Below are 13,258 nucleotides of genomic sequence, written 5' to 3'. Positions count from 1 at the left end.
TCTGGCAGCCTGGTCACCGTCCTGCTGTGTGTCAGTCCTGTGAGCACAGGCAGGGACAGGCCATGGGCACTGCTGTGACAGACCTGGCCTCAGAACAGCCTTTCCAGAAAGAAAGGTCATCTCCTATGGGCAGGCCCTCAAGGTTTAGGTCTTTTTACAAACATTCTCTCAAAAACTTGCCCACGAAAGTGGCCACAGATGAAACACCAGGGTACAGCTGCACAGTGTGTGTGTGCAGGGCTGGGCACTCAGCAGTGTCCTCTCACAGCCAGGCCTCCTGCCAGAGACCTGCAGGACCAGCAGAGCAGGGGCTGGGCTGTGCCCCTGTGCACTGGACACCCCGCGGAAGCTGCCCCAGGGCATCGTCATGGACTGGCCCCTCACAACCTCCATTTCCAGCCCTGTCCTCTCACCCCAGCTCACAGAGGTTGTCTTCCCTCCATGGAGGGACACTGAATGAGTAGATCAGCAGTCCAAGTTTGCATTGTACAGATGAGATGTGAGCATGCACATAATGTACATGAGTTGACATGAACCCAAGTGAGCACAAACGCCATCAGTTATTCCAGGGGGTTCCATGAAGGCCCATGGGACAGACAGTGTCTCGAGGTCACTTCATGTTGAGAGTAACATCCCATGGGAAACCACCAGAATGCAGCACTGGGATGTGCTTCCTTGAACTGAGATCCCTCCCTGTGTCCATTCCACGTGACATGGGACGTCTCAGACGAATACAGAGCAGGGGGACACACCTTAGGGCTGAGGTACCTCCCATCCCTTCGGAGTGGCAACAGGAGGTTTTCATCGAACAGATGAGCTGTGAGCATGCACGTCATGTATGTGAGGTGAGAGGAACCTCAGGTGAGATGAGCCCAGGTGAAAACAAACAGCCATTCCTTGAGGTTCCATGAAGGCCTGTGGGGCAGACAGTGTCTAGAGCTCACCTCATGTTGGATGTTACATACCAGAGAAATCAGCCTAGATGCAGCACTGGGATATTTCCCCACTTAAATCGTTAGTAGGAAATATATTTGATAAGTTTAATAGAAGAGACATACATTCATCTGGTCAGGTCCTGGGCCATAGGCGTTTCATGGATGGGTATGGTGTGTTATGACATCAGCTGTGCCTCAGACACTCATAATCCAGTAAGCAGTATGTGACTGTGAAGGGGACAGTGAGGTCAGTTCTGTCTCTGGAGGTGACAGCCCGGCAGCAGGAACGTGGCTGGGAATGAACCTCTGCATAAGTACCCACAGGCCCTACCCAGGAAGAGGCCTTGGAGACAGGTTGTCATGTCCATCCCACCTGAGAACATGATGGGACAGAAACAGGGACATGCTCATGTCTATCAGAGAAGCTGAAGGTCCAGCAGCAGTCATGGTGAGGTTACTTCTCTCTGGTCTAGTGGAAGACCACAAGAAGACTAACAGGTAGGGTTCCCTGCTTGATGGGCAGTTTCTGAGGTGGTATAGCTTTCCCAAGTAGTAGGAACAACCAGGAGAGGAAAAAAAAGCTACCAAGTGCAGATTGGGAAGTGGCGACTGGATATCAGGAGTTAAAAATGTCACTGGAAGGGCAGTGCTGTGGTGCAAGAGGTCACCCAGAGGGGGCTGGATCAGCCCATGGTTTGTGTTCCAAAGAACAGGCAGGGAGGGTGCAGACACATCAGTGAAGGGACAGAAATGCTGGGGTGAGAGCAGGTGGGGAAGCGAGATGGGTGTCTGCAGCCTGCAGGGAAAGAGGGGCAGGTGTAGGACTGTGTAGAACAGCCTGTGATGGAGATGGCAAAGGGCACTGGAGGGGCTCAAGGCACCAAGAGAACCCAGGTCTCTGTCCCCTTGGCCATGGCAGTTGTCTCTGCCACTGAGGCCCGGGAGAAGACACGTTGTCCTCACGGCACTGGGGCCTCGTTGCCTCCTTGCAGCCCCATGGGGAAGCTGGAAGTTGTTTTACCAGTGTTGTCCTTCCCTCGGCCTTGCACACCCACATCCCACGGTCCCAGGAAGAGCCCTGAGCCGTGTGTGAGGGACAGGATCCCCCTTCCCATTGCCTGGAGGTCGTGGCTTCTCCTTTCTGCTGCAGAAAGCAAACCAAGGGGTTTCTCAGCATCAGAGCTGAAGAAAACACTAAAAGGAGACCTCATGGTGGCTACAGCTTCCTCACAAGGGGAGAAGGAAGAGTAGGTACTGATCTCTTCTCTCTGGTGACCAGTGACAGAACCCAAGGGAATGGCAGGAAGATGTGCCAGGGGAGGTTTAGGTTGGACATGAGGAAAAGGTTCTTCACCCAGAGGGTGCTGGACACTGGAACAGGCTGCCCAGGGAGGTGTCACGGCCCCAACCTGACAGTGTTCAAGAAGAGACTGGCCAACGTCCTCAGACACACGGTGTGACCTGTGGGGTGTCCTGTGCAGGGACAGCAGTTGGGCTCGATGATCCATGTTGGTCCCTTCCAGCTCAGGACATTCTATGATTCTATGAAATACTAGGTTAAAAATCCATGTTTTCATTGTGCAGCTGAGTTGTAAACATACACATCATGTGCATGTCCACTGCGTGCATGTGGTGAGATGAACCCAAGGGAGCACAAATGCTATCAGCTATTCATTAGAGTGCCATAAATGACAGTTGGACAGAGGTGGTGTTCAGGGATCTCTTCTAACCTGTGTTATTGTAGGATTCCATGAATCTTTTCCTTGGAGAGCTCTTGCACATCAGAATAGACAGAGGAAGAGGAAGAATGGAAAAAAAGAGGCAGAAGCAGAGATATAAAATGCCCCAGTGTAAATACAGCAGCTCCTCTGAGGAATGTTTCTCTACTCAAACCCTTGATAGGAAATCTATTAGATAAATTTGATGAAACCAGCTTAGTTTTACCTGCTCACATGGGACATCTTCGCTCCAGGAAAGGGACATATTGGTCTCGGTGGCCCAAGGGGTCCAGTGATGTGATATCTTGGTCTTGGTGGACCAAGATGACTGGAGATGGTACATCCTCGTCTTGGTGGCCCAAAGTGTGCAGGGATGGGACTTCTTGTGTTCAGGAATGGGACATCTTGGCCTGGGTGGTCCAATGGGCCCAAGGGTTGGGACACTGTAGGACTTGGTGGCCCAAGATGCCTGGAGATGGGACATTTTGGGTCTTGGTGGCTTAAAAGTTCCGGAGATGAGACATCCTGCATCTTGATGGCCCAAAGTGTCCAGGGATAGGACATTTTGTGTCCAGAGATGGGACGTCTTGGATCTAGGGATGGGACATCTTGGTCTCAGTGGCCCAAAGTTTCCAGGGATGGGGCATCGGAGCTCTGAGATGGGTCATTTTGGTTCACAGTGGCCCAAGGAGTCCAAAGATGGGACATCTTGGTCTTGGTTGCCCAAGATGGCTGGACGTGGGACATCTTAGGACTTGGTGTCCCCAAAGGGTCTAGGGATGAGACATCCTTGGTCTTGGTGTCCTCACAGTGTCCAGGGATGGGACATCTAGGCCTGGGTGTCCCAAAGTGTCCAGGGATGGGACGTTTTAGGTCTTGGTGGCCAAATGTGTCCAGGGGTCTGGGATTGGACATTTTATATCTTGGTGGCCTAAGGGGTCCAGAAAAGGGACATCCTGGGTCTTGGTGGTTCAAAGTGTCCAGGGAATTGGCATCTTGGCCTGGGTGGTCCATGGATTGGGGCATTTAGGTATTGGTGGCTCAAGGGGGCTGGAGATGGGACATACTGTGTCCAGAGATGGGACATCCTGGGTCTTGTTGGCCCAAAGTGTCCAGGGATGAGACATCTTCGTCACTTTGGCCTAAGGGGTCCAGGGATGGGACATCTTGGCTCTGGTTGGCCCAAATGTCCAGGGATGGGACATCCGGGGTCTGGGATGAGACACCCTTGCTCTCTGTGGCCCAAGTGGTCCAGGGATAGGACATTTTTGGTCTTGGTGGTCTGAGGGGTCCAGAGATGGGACATTTTAGGTCTTGATCACCCAAAGTCTCCAGGGATGGTACATCCGGGTTCTGGGATTGGACATTTTATGTCTTTGTGGCCAAAGTTGTCCAGAGATGGGAAATCTTGGTCTGGGTGGTCCAAGGGGGCTGGAGATGGGACATCTTAGGACTTGGTGTCCCCAGAGTTTCCAGGAATGGGTCATCCTGGGTCTCGGAGGCTTCATGGGGTCCAGAGATGGGATATCTGGGCCTGGGTGGCCTAAAGTGTCTAGGGATGGGACATCTTGGATCCAGGGATGGGACATTTTAGGTCTTGGTCCCAAAGTCTCTAGGGATGGGATATCCGGTGTCTGGCATGGGACATTCTGGCTCTCGGTGGCCCAAGGAGTCCAGGGACGCGACATTTTAAGTTTTGGGGCCCTAATGGGTCCAGGGACAGGAAATTTAACCCTGAGCGGCCCAAGGTGTCCAGGGATGGGAGATTTTGGCTCTTAGTGGCCTCACAGTTTCCAGGGATGGGACATAGCGGCAGCGAGAACGACTCCGGTAGCAGTGCCGGCCATGGCAGCATGTCCGGCTGCCACCACGTCTCCTCTTTCACCAGGACAGGGCCATGGTGGAGTGGCCACCTCCCTGTCCTGCCAGAGGATGCAGCTCTGCAACCCCTGCCCCGCTTTTAAAGGGGTGCCTGGGTGGGGCCCTTTGTGACATCACCAGTGACATCACAATGCCCCACTGTGGCAGTTGCACATCCCCCTGAGATCCAGAGGCTTCAATGGGGCAGCCGATGGCTCCTTCGCACCTTTTGTGCCCCACTGTGCCTGTCCCCACGTACACACCAGGGTGGTACCAAGGTGCTGACAGTCACATCCTCCCCTGCCCCGGGCAGGGTGACTTCACCTGCACCAGCTGGGGGGCAGGAGGGGTGGGACCCTCAGTCAGTTGACAGGGTCCTCAGCAAAGGAGGTGCCCAGAGAGACTGAGAAGCTTCTGGACTATGTTGTAGTATCCACAGCCTGTCACGTCCTGCCCTCAGGTATGAGTGCGGAATGGAGGGAATGGAGGTTCTAGTTTTCCTGTTCCTGGGAGAGTTTCATCCTTGGTGGAGGAGGGAGCTGAAGGTGTACCAGGTAGGACTTCTTTCATGCTCTGTGAATGTTCTTTTGGATTATGCCACCTTGACACCTGTTTACTCAGTTTATCAAGGGGTAAGTAAGCCCTCCATTATATCTCCGGGAACTCCCTTTTTAATTCCCAAAACCCACCATTGTTGTCGCATCTTAGGTTGTTCCCCCTTTCCTCTTCTAATATGCGGATGCTTCTTTCTTGGAGCACTGGTAGCAGCAGCAGTACTGGTAGAAAGGGGCAGATTCTTGACTTCAACATGACAGATTCCTCTCGACCTTTCTTCTAGGATTTTTACAGGGCCACATTTCCTATTATAATGCATCAATTCTTGTGCTGCTTCCCCCCACATCCACACCTTTTTAGTATTTGGTTGGCTGGGGGAAGTCGGGACAGGGGTGAACAGTGAATCAACGGCAGTGTCAGCTCCATCCCTCTGGCTCCCGCTTCTGGTACCCTGGCTTCTCATCAAACCTTCCAATCTTTCTACTGGGCTCATCAATGCAATTGTCCTTTGAAGGTTAATCCCAGTAGGTTTAAGTGACTCTGGGAGTCCCCTTATCAAAGGAGTGATCATGTCAGGATTCACTGGCATCATCATTGGGGATTCACATTCGGGAATCAATTTGCTTTCATGCATCATTTGCAAGCAGGCTGCTTTGTGTACACTTTCTAGCAATTGATCAGGTGTGACAGTGATTGCCAGGGGCTCTCCCCTATCGAAAGGGTTTAGCCCTCCAGCCCAATAAGCAGCTCGCTGGGTTAGGGACCACGGGGCACGTCTGTCACCAGTTGTTAAGAAAACTTCATGCCCCCAGTAACCATGAGCTTCCTGTTCACTTAACTGAATTTGGTCTCTCCCAGTTAGGGATATGTGCCACACGTGCTCCGTTTCAGGTTCTTTAGGGAGGCGCCCATACTCTTTCTTTAGTTTGCCAGCTCGTGGCAGTGTGAGGTGTTTGCTTAGTTGTAATGTGAGGGTCAGTATCCTCCTCATTTGCATGAAAATATTCTGTTTTCACTAAGGGTCTCACGTGTGGGTATTCCTCATCACGTTTTCTCACCTCCTCCAATTCTTTCAGAGGGTAAATTTGATTTATTTGTTGGATACTTTTCTCCTCTAGCTCCCGCTCCCTCAGCACTCCCGTGTTTCTTAAACATTCCTCCTTTAGAGTAGCTTTTAATGAGCGGTTTTCTTCCCTCTTTTTCTAATTGTTGTGAACAATTTTCTAATTGTTCTAAATTGGATATTGTTTTTTGCAAAATCTGCACCAGATTTTCAAGGGATTCTATAATTTTGCTTTCATTACTACGCTGCCTGAGGCGATCTTCAATCACTGCGACTAGGCTGGCTCCTCGGACAGCACAGGCTGTAGCTTTGCTGTTATCTGATCTAAACTTAGACTTAGCCTGTAGAGAAATCACTCGGTCCACTACACTCTGTAAACCAGCCCAATTATCACGAGCCCAGTCTTCTCCAGATACGGAGGGTCGAGCCCCATACTTTGCTAAAAGTGTGTAGAACGAGTCTCTATCTTTCCCTAACCAAAAATCTTGATTATCAGCCTTTTCAGTCATTCTTATTATGAAGGGACCAAACCCACTTCAGGAAGGGACAACTTAGTTATACAAAAGCACAGCAACTGCTGTGTCACCCTTCTCTTTCCCGAGTGGTTGGAGGGGCCAAAAATCTGCTATGGGAAGGCTCAACATAGTTACACAAAGACACAGGATTGCCCCTTCACTCTCCCTGGCAGGCAATTCTCATCAACATGAGAACAACACCTGTTTTTGCACTTTGAGATCCCAGAGACAGAGCCCTCAACTCAAGTTTGGAGCACTCAACACCAAGGCGTGCATGGTGTGTGGGAAATCTGAATCGCCCCCCCTTGCTTTCTGGACACCTCTCACCTTATCGGGTGTAGGGCCAGGTGTGGATGGAGTGAAACTTTCTTCCCCTATTACAGACCACACAGTACTCCTGTCCATGACACAAATTTAATGTCACAGTCCATTCGTTGATGGACTCGTGATGGTTCATTTACTTTGATCTCGAAGCGACCAAAATGCCAAGGGGTCATAATCCAACCAAACAGTGTTAACTTTATTATTTTGTCTGTAAATCGGCACGCGATAGAGAAAGTGGAGAAAAGAGAAAGAGAAAAAAAAAGGGGGAAAGAGGATTAGCTACCACCACGAGTTCCAAAGGCGTCCCTATGGTCTCAGGTCCCGAAAGCAGCGTCCTGCTGGTCCTCCGTCATGACGCATGATCCTTTGGTGGTGTGAGCTCCATGATGTCCACTTGGGAATTGTCTTTTATGCTTCTTCGCCCCACCTCGCTCCCAGGGATTGAGGCCAATCACCGCCTTTTTTTCGCCATCCAGGCTTAACTGCGCAGGCCTGAAGAGTCCCCGCTTCGCTTGCCAGAACCCGACTGCGTCGCCTCGGTTCAGTGGTCTCTTACTGGTCCGCTGGGTGACATCAAGACCTTTGTCAAGCCTCTGCGCATGCTCTTCTTTGTTGGCCTTAGTAGCAGGGAGGAGGTGGGGGCAAGTTTGGCTGAGGCAGCAGGTGAAATCCATCTTCTGGACAGCAGTTATTGTCCCCAGGTCGGAGAGACCTGTAGAACACAATTCCTTTTAGGAGGTGGGGACAAGTCTGGCTGCGGCAGCAGGTGGAATCCATACAGCAGCCATTGTTACCTGTAGCCCCCGGGTCGGAGAGACCTGTGCAACACAGTTCTTTTCCTCAGGCCTCTCTCCAAGCCATTGTCCAATTCTTTCTGTCAGGGTATCTGTTCTCCAAGTCCCTGATGGTGATGTTGAGGGAAATACTGTTCTTTGGACCGACTTTTACAGGAGGTCATGGAGAACACACAGCCAGGCTCTTCACCATGGTGTGTGGTAGAAGCACAAAAGAGAATGGGTGGAAGGTGAGAGAGGTTCAGCCAGGACACTCAGGTCACCCAGAGAGGCTGCACAGGCTCTGTCTTTGCAGGTTTTCAATCTCTGATTGAATTAAGGCTTGAACACCTTGGTCTGACCCAGTTTCTGACAGGTTGGACTGCAGACTCCTGAGGTCCCTTCAACCTCAGTTCTCCTAACGATCCCATTTTGATGCTGGGCTCTGTTTCTAATAGAAGCAGAGCAGACGATTTTGGGCCATGAATCCCCCTATGCTGTAGGTGACCATCTAAACCAACATCTCAACCAGTGAACCAGCCAACAGCTCAGTGTGACTCGCTCTGGGCAAAGTGTCAGGAGTCCTGGGCAGGGAAGGTTTAGAGGGCATGGGGTGCTATGCAAGACACAAAATGATCTTGGCTTAATGCCTGCAGGCCCAACAGATGTCAGTTAATGTCAATGAAAACTAAAATAAGAAGAACTGAAGACAAAGATCCAAAGCAAAGGAAGGTGTCAACATACTTGTCTTTATTTTTCTTTTTTTCTTTGGGAGGGTTTCTTTTCTTTGAAAAGCAAAGAGTTTTCCAGAACTGGGAATGGATTTAGGACACAAATGTCTTCAGCTCCAGGGACACAAACATCTGGTGCCAGTGTAGATGCCCCGGGAACCCCTGCCCAGGCTCCCCCTGCATCGCAAGGTGCTCTGGTCTCCCCCAGGTCCTCTGTGATAGAGGCCAATCCCAGGCCAGCACCTCAGGTGCACTGGGGCCCCGAAAATGGCCCTGGCTGTTTATGGTGAGACAACTGATGACTGATGTCCGCCTGGAAAGGTGCACTTTGTTGTTGTTGTTGTTGTTGTTGGTTTGGTTTGGTTTGGTTTGTTTTTGGGGGGGTTTTTTGGGTTTTGCTTGTTTGGGTTTTTTGTTTGTTTGTTTCTGGGGGTTATTGTTTGTTTGTTTTTTAACATATTAAAACAAAAATTCCAAAACAAACAAAAAAAAACCCACCAGAAACACAAAAAAATGCTAAACAGTGAATTACCAGGAAGTGTACTAAGGGTACGAAAAGAAATATTGGTCTTCCCCTGTACTTCTATTTCCAGCACTCTATTATTTCAACTCCCTCGTCATTCAGGAGTTTCCACCACTCCTGATTAAATGTCCATGTCAAAGGACAACTTTCCAGCAGACTGTCTGGACATTTGCCCTTCCCAGTGCTCTCAGGTTTCCTCCTCCACTTGCTCTTTGGTCATTCACTTGCCTCTCAACTCTCTGGTTTCTGATTTGAGCTTCAGGGAGTTACAAACTTGCCCCATTCTTCAGAAGTCTAATTAACATGGTAGTTAACGTGTTAATTGTGTTTATGTATATCCTTTCCTATCTCTCTGTCTAAAATAGTTCTTGTGTGGATGTCCCTTGTGGATGGTGGACCTCATTAGACCCAGCTTACACACACAGTTGAGGAAAGTGTTTTAGTGTTTATGAAATTGTGTAGTGTTTACACAGGAGAGCAGGTGGGAGCTGGTGTGCAGGAGCTGCAGCATCCACCCGCAGAGCCCAGTGCAGAAGTCTGATGTGAGGAAAAGTGATGCAAGTCCCAGGTGGCCAAGGAGGGAACGGGCAGACTGGGGGTGGGGGGTGAGCAGCAAGGTTGTCCATACAGTGTCCAGCCTCAAGAGACCGTTCTCCTGCCTGTCCAAATGTCTTCAGGAGACCCTCTGGATCAATGTCCATTGCAGAATGCTGCTGTCACTTCTTCTACACACTGAAAAATGACAGAAAATACCCTTGAAAGAAAAAACCCTCCTTTATGAAATCTTCTTTGAAATCTTCATCAGTAAGTGTCCCATTGAAACCTCCCCAGTTAGTTCTACAAGTCTTGAAGATTGGAAGAAAATTAGGAAAGAAACATCACTCGTGCTTTCTGTGTTTTAATGAGCCCCATGGCGTATTTGGTGCTGAGTCCATGAACCTCAGATACCAAGGACAGACTGAAGAATCTCCTCAAGAAGTCCAAGTCAGAAGCAAAGCCCAAAGTACCTTGAAGCATTAATGGGCCCCACTGAGGGCTGTTACTGACAAAGCCTCCCCAGGGACTCGTTAGAGCAGATAATTGGAGGCAGTGATTGCATCAGGCAAAGGCAAAGTGCAGCAGCTCTGATGCTGAGAAAACCCTTGATTTGTTTGATGAAGGAGAATGGCCAAGCCCTGACCCCCTGCCCCTAGGAAGGGAGATCCTGTCCCTCACGTGTGTCTCAGGGCTCTTCCTGGGGATGTGGGGATGATGCCCAGTGCAGGACAATGGTGTGACACTCCCTGGGGGGTGCAAGGAGGCAATGGGGTGCCATCGCCATGACAACCATGTGTCTCCTCTTCGGCCTCGCTGTCAGGGACATCAGCCATAGCCAAGGGGACAAAGACCTTGGGTCTTTCAGGGACATCCAGCCTTACCAGCGCCCTTCGCCGTCTCCACCACGGTCCATCCTACACTGTCCCAGGCCTGTGGCTGTTTCCCCACAGGCTGCAGACACCCCATGCGCTTCCCCACCATGTTCTCACCCCAGTGTGTCCCCACTTCTGCTGCTGTCTCTCCATCCCCACCAGCCGTTCCTTGAAACACAAAGTCATGGCTGATCCAAAGTCCTTCTGAATGACCACAGCGCTGTGCTCAGAATGACATTTCTTTATCCTGAGGTCCACTCTGGACCTCCAGAGCCATCATCTTGGAAAGTGATTTTCAGGATTTCTTGAGCTACTACTATTCTTCCCTGTCATGGTTTTACCCCAGCCAGCAACTAAGACCACAACAGCTACTCACATACTCCCCCAGTTGACCAAGTGGGATAAGGAGGATAACTGAAGGAAAGGGAGAAACGCATGGGTTCAGAAAAAGCATTTTAATAAGACAATAAAAATAGTATACTATAATATACTACTGCTACTACTAACATTCTACTGTTCCTACTACTACTATGTATATAATAAAATGAAATAAAAAATAAAAAATATTAAAAAATCAAATTAAATTAAATTAAAAAATCTACTCAGTGCAATCCCTCATGTAACTCCAGTCACACGGAACAGCCAGTCTTGCAGAAGGGAGCACCTTGGTCCTGAACAGCTGATCCCAGCAAGAGGGAGCAAAAGGGCAACAGGCAGAAAGGCCCAAGGGCCAACTGTAAAATGGCAGAACGGCAAAAGGCTGAACTCACTCAAAACTCCCAACAGAACAGAACTTCCAAACAAAACTAACCAAAGTAGCTGGAAAACCTGAACTAACGGAAGTAACTAGCCAGAAAAGCCAGCTCCAGCTTTAGACCGAGTACGACACTAATTGTAGGTTGTGGGAATATAATAGAAGACTGGCAAGGAGGAGATTTGTAAATACACACTACGTGGGGTGTAGAAAAACACAAATCACACTTATTTTTGTTTAGCCGCGTGTGCTTCGCAGGTTGAACCTCTGCCTTTATAGAACATAGAATTGTGAAAGTCTTATAGGCACCTTCTCCAACAACCTTGAAATTCCTGCCCTATTGCAGGTAAATATCAAAGCAGTGTGGTAAAAGGCACCTGCATGAATCCCTGATATATAGGTGAAACCAGCAGGTTCTGGGATCCAGCCAGGACTGAGCTCTGCGGCACCTGTGCTCTTGCTTGTGTCACCTCTGCCCAGGTGCTTTTTTGAGGATCCTCCCGTTAGCAAGGTAAAGAAAATAAATTACACTTTGCATTTCATCTGCGGTTTGTGGTTGTTCCCGTGACCTGCCTGTGTCAGCTCACACATTTGGCATGGTCAGCATCACCAGAAACGGCCATGCCATGGTTTGCAAAAAGGTCAAGGACTGGGGCGGCCATGCTGGTGACTCCCTGTGTTCAGGGATGGCCCAGCACTGAGCGCTGGGCCCCCGTGGCCACTTTCCTGGATCAATGGGCTCTGCCAGAGGCAGGGCCTGAGATTGATGACGGGGCAGTGGTTACCCCCCAGGCAACTGAAACGGCTCTGCATGTGTTGCCATGGAAAGCAGCACTGGATTCTTCTCACAAGTCAGCCAGCAGATGGGTATGGTAATTATTTACCCATCTTAGAGCTCCTGACCGTGAGGTTGTCGCATTACAACATATCAATGGTTGTGTGCAGGAGTTTTACCACCGTATGCTGAACCTGTCAAATCAGTGTCAACCCTCAGAAGCTGGTGTGCAATGCAAAAGGTATTAATTGGATGTGGCAGATGGGGATGGCTCATGCATTGCTGTTAGGATCCAATCCGGACAGTGTAGCAGTAACAACTGTCAAAATGCAGTTTTTGAGAGGAGCACCTGCCTCACTAAAACCCTTGACGACAGCAGCAGGGACAAATGCTACGGGTAATGTAGGTGCTCTAATAAATTCCTTGGGGGAAATTTGGGCTGTAATTTTGGGACCCTCTGTTTGGGTGGTAAATAAAGGAAAGGCAGCAAAACCAAAAGGAATTACAGCATGGGTTATGAGGACACAAATGCAGAATGACCTTGCACAAGCTGGTATCCCATGGTCAGAAATAGACGGGACCAGAACATCAGAAATGTTTTGCCAATGGCAAAAATTAATGCTTATGCGAAAAATCCAACCGTCCCTAACGTCATCACCAGCACTGTGCCCACCCCCACCTGCCAGCTCAATACAAGACCAGTTTGCCTTTACCTGGCAACAAAAGCAATATACTTTCCAAGTATTGCCTCAGGGATACACAGAATCATAGAATGTCCTGGTTTGGAAGGGACCCACAGGATCATCGAGTCCAATTCCTGTCCTTGCACAGGACAACCCCACAGTTCACACCATGTGTCTGAGGACGTTGTCCAGTCTCTTCTTGAACACTGTCAGGTTGGGGCCGTGACACCTCCCTGGGGAGCCTGTTCCAGTGTCCAGCACCTCTGGGTGAAGAACCTTTTCCTCATGTCCAGCTGACCCTCCCCTGGCACATCTTCCTGCCATTCCATCAGGTTGTATCATGACATCCCCAGCTCTTCAAGCAATCTTGGATGAATCTTATCAGGCCTCATCGACTTGTAGGGATCCAGCTGCAGTAGCAGATCCAGTACAAGTTCCGGATCGTTTGGGAGTTTATCGTTCTCACAGCCGTGGTTTTCCAGCCCAGAGTTATGGGGGCCCACAAGTCCATCATCACTGTTGAAGACCAAGGTGAAGAAAGCATTAAACATCTCAGCTTTGTCTATGTCCCTGTTAATAAGGTGACCATGCTCATCAAGTAACAGGCCAAAGTTATTTCTAGTTTGCTTTTTGCCATTAA

The sequence above is a fragment of the Caloenas nicobarica genome, chromosome 34 (assembly GCF_036013445.1).
Source record: "Caloenas nicobarica isolate bCalNic1 chromosome 34, bCalNic1.hap1, whole genome shotgun sequence".
NCBI classification, from domain to species: domain Eukaryota; kingdom Metazoa; phylum Chordata; class Aves; order Columbiformes; family Columbidae; genus Caloenas; species Caloenas nicobarica.
The sequence above is the reverse complement of the archived record's forward strand: the minus strand, read 5'-3'. Positions refer to the sequence as shown.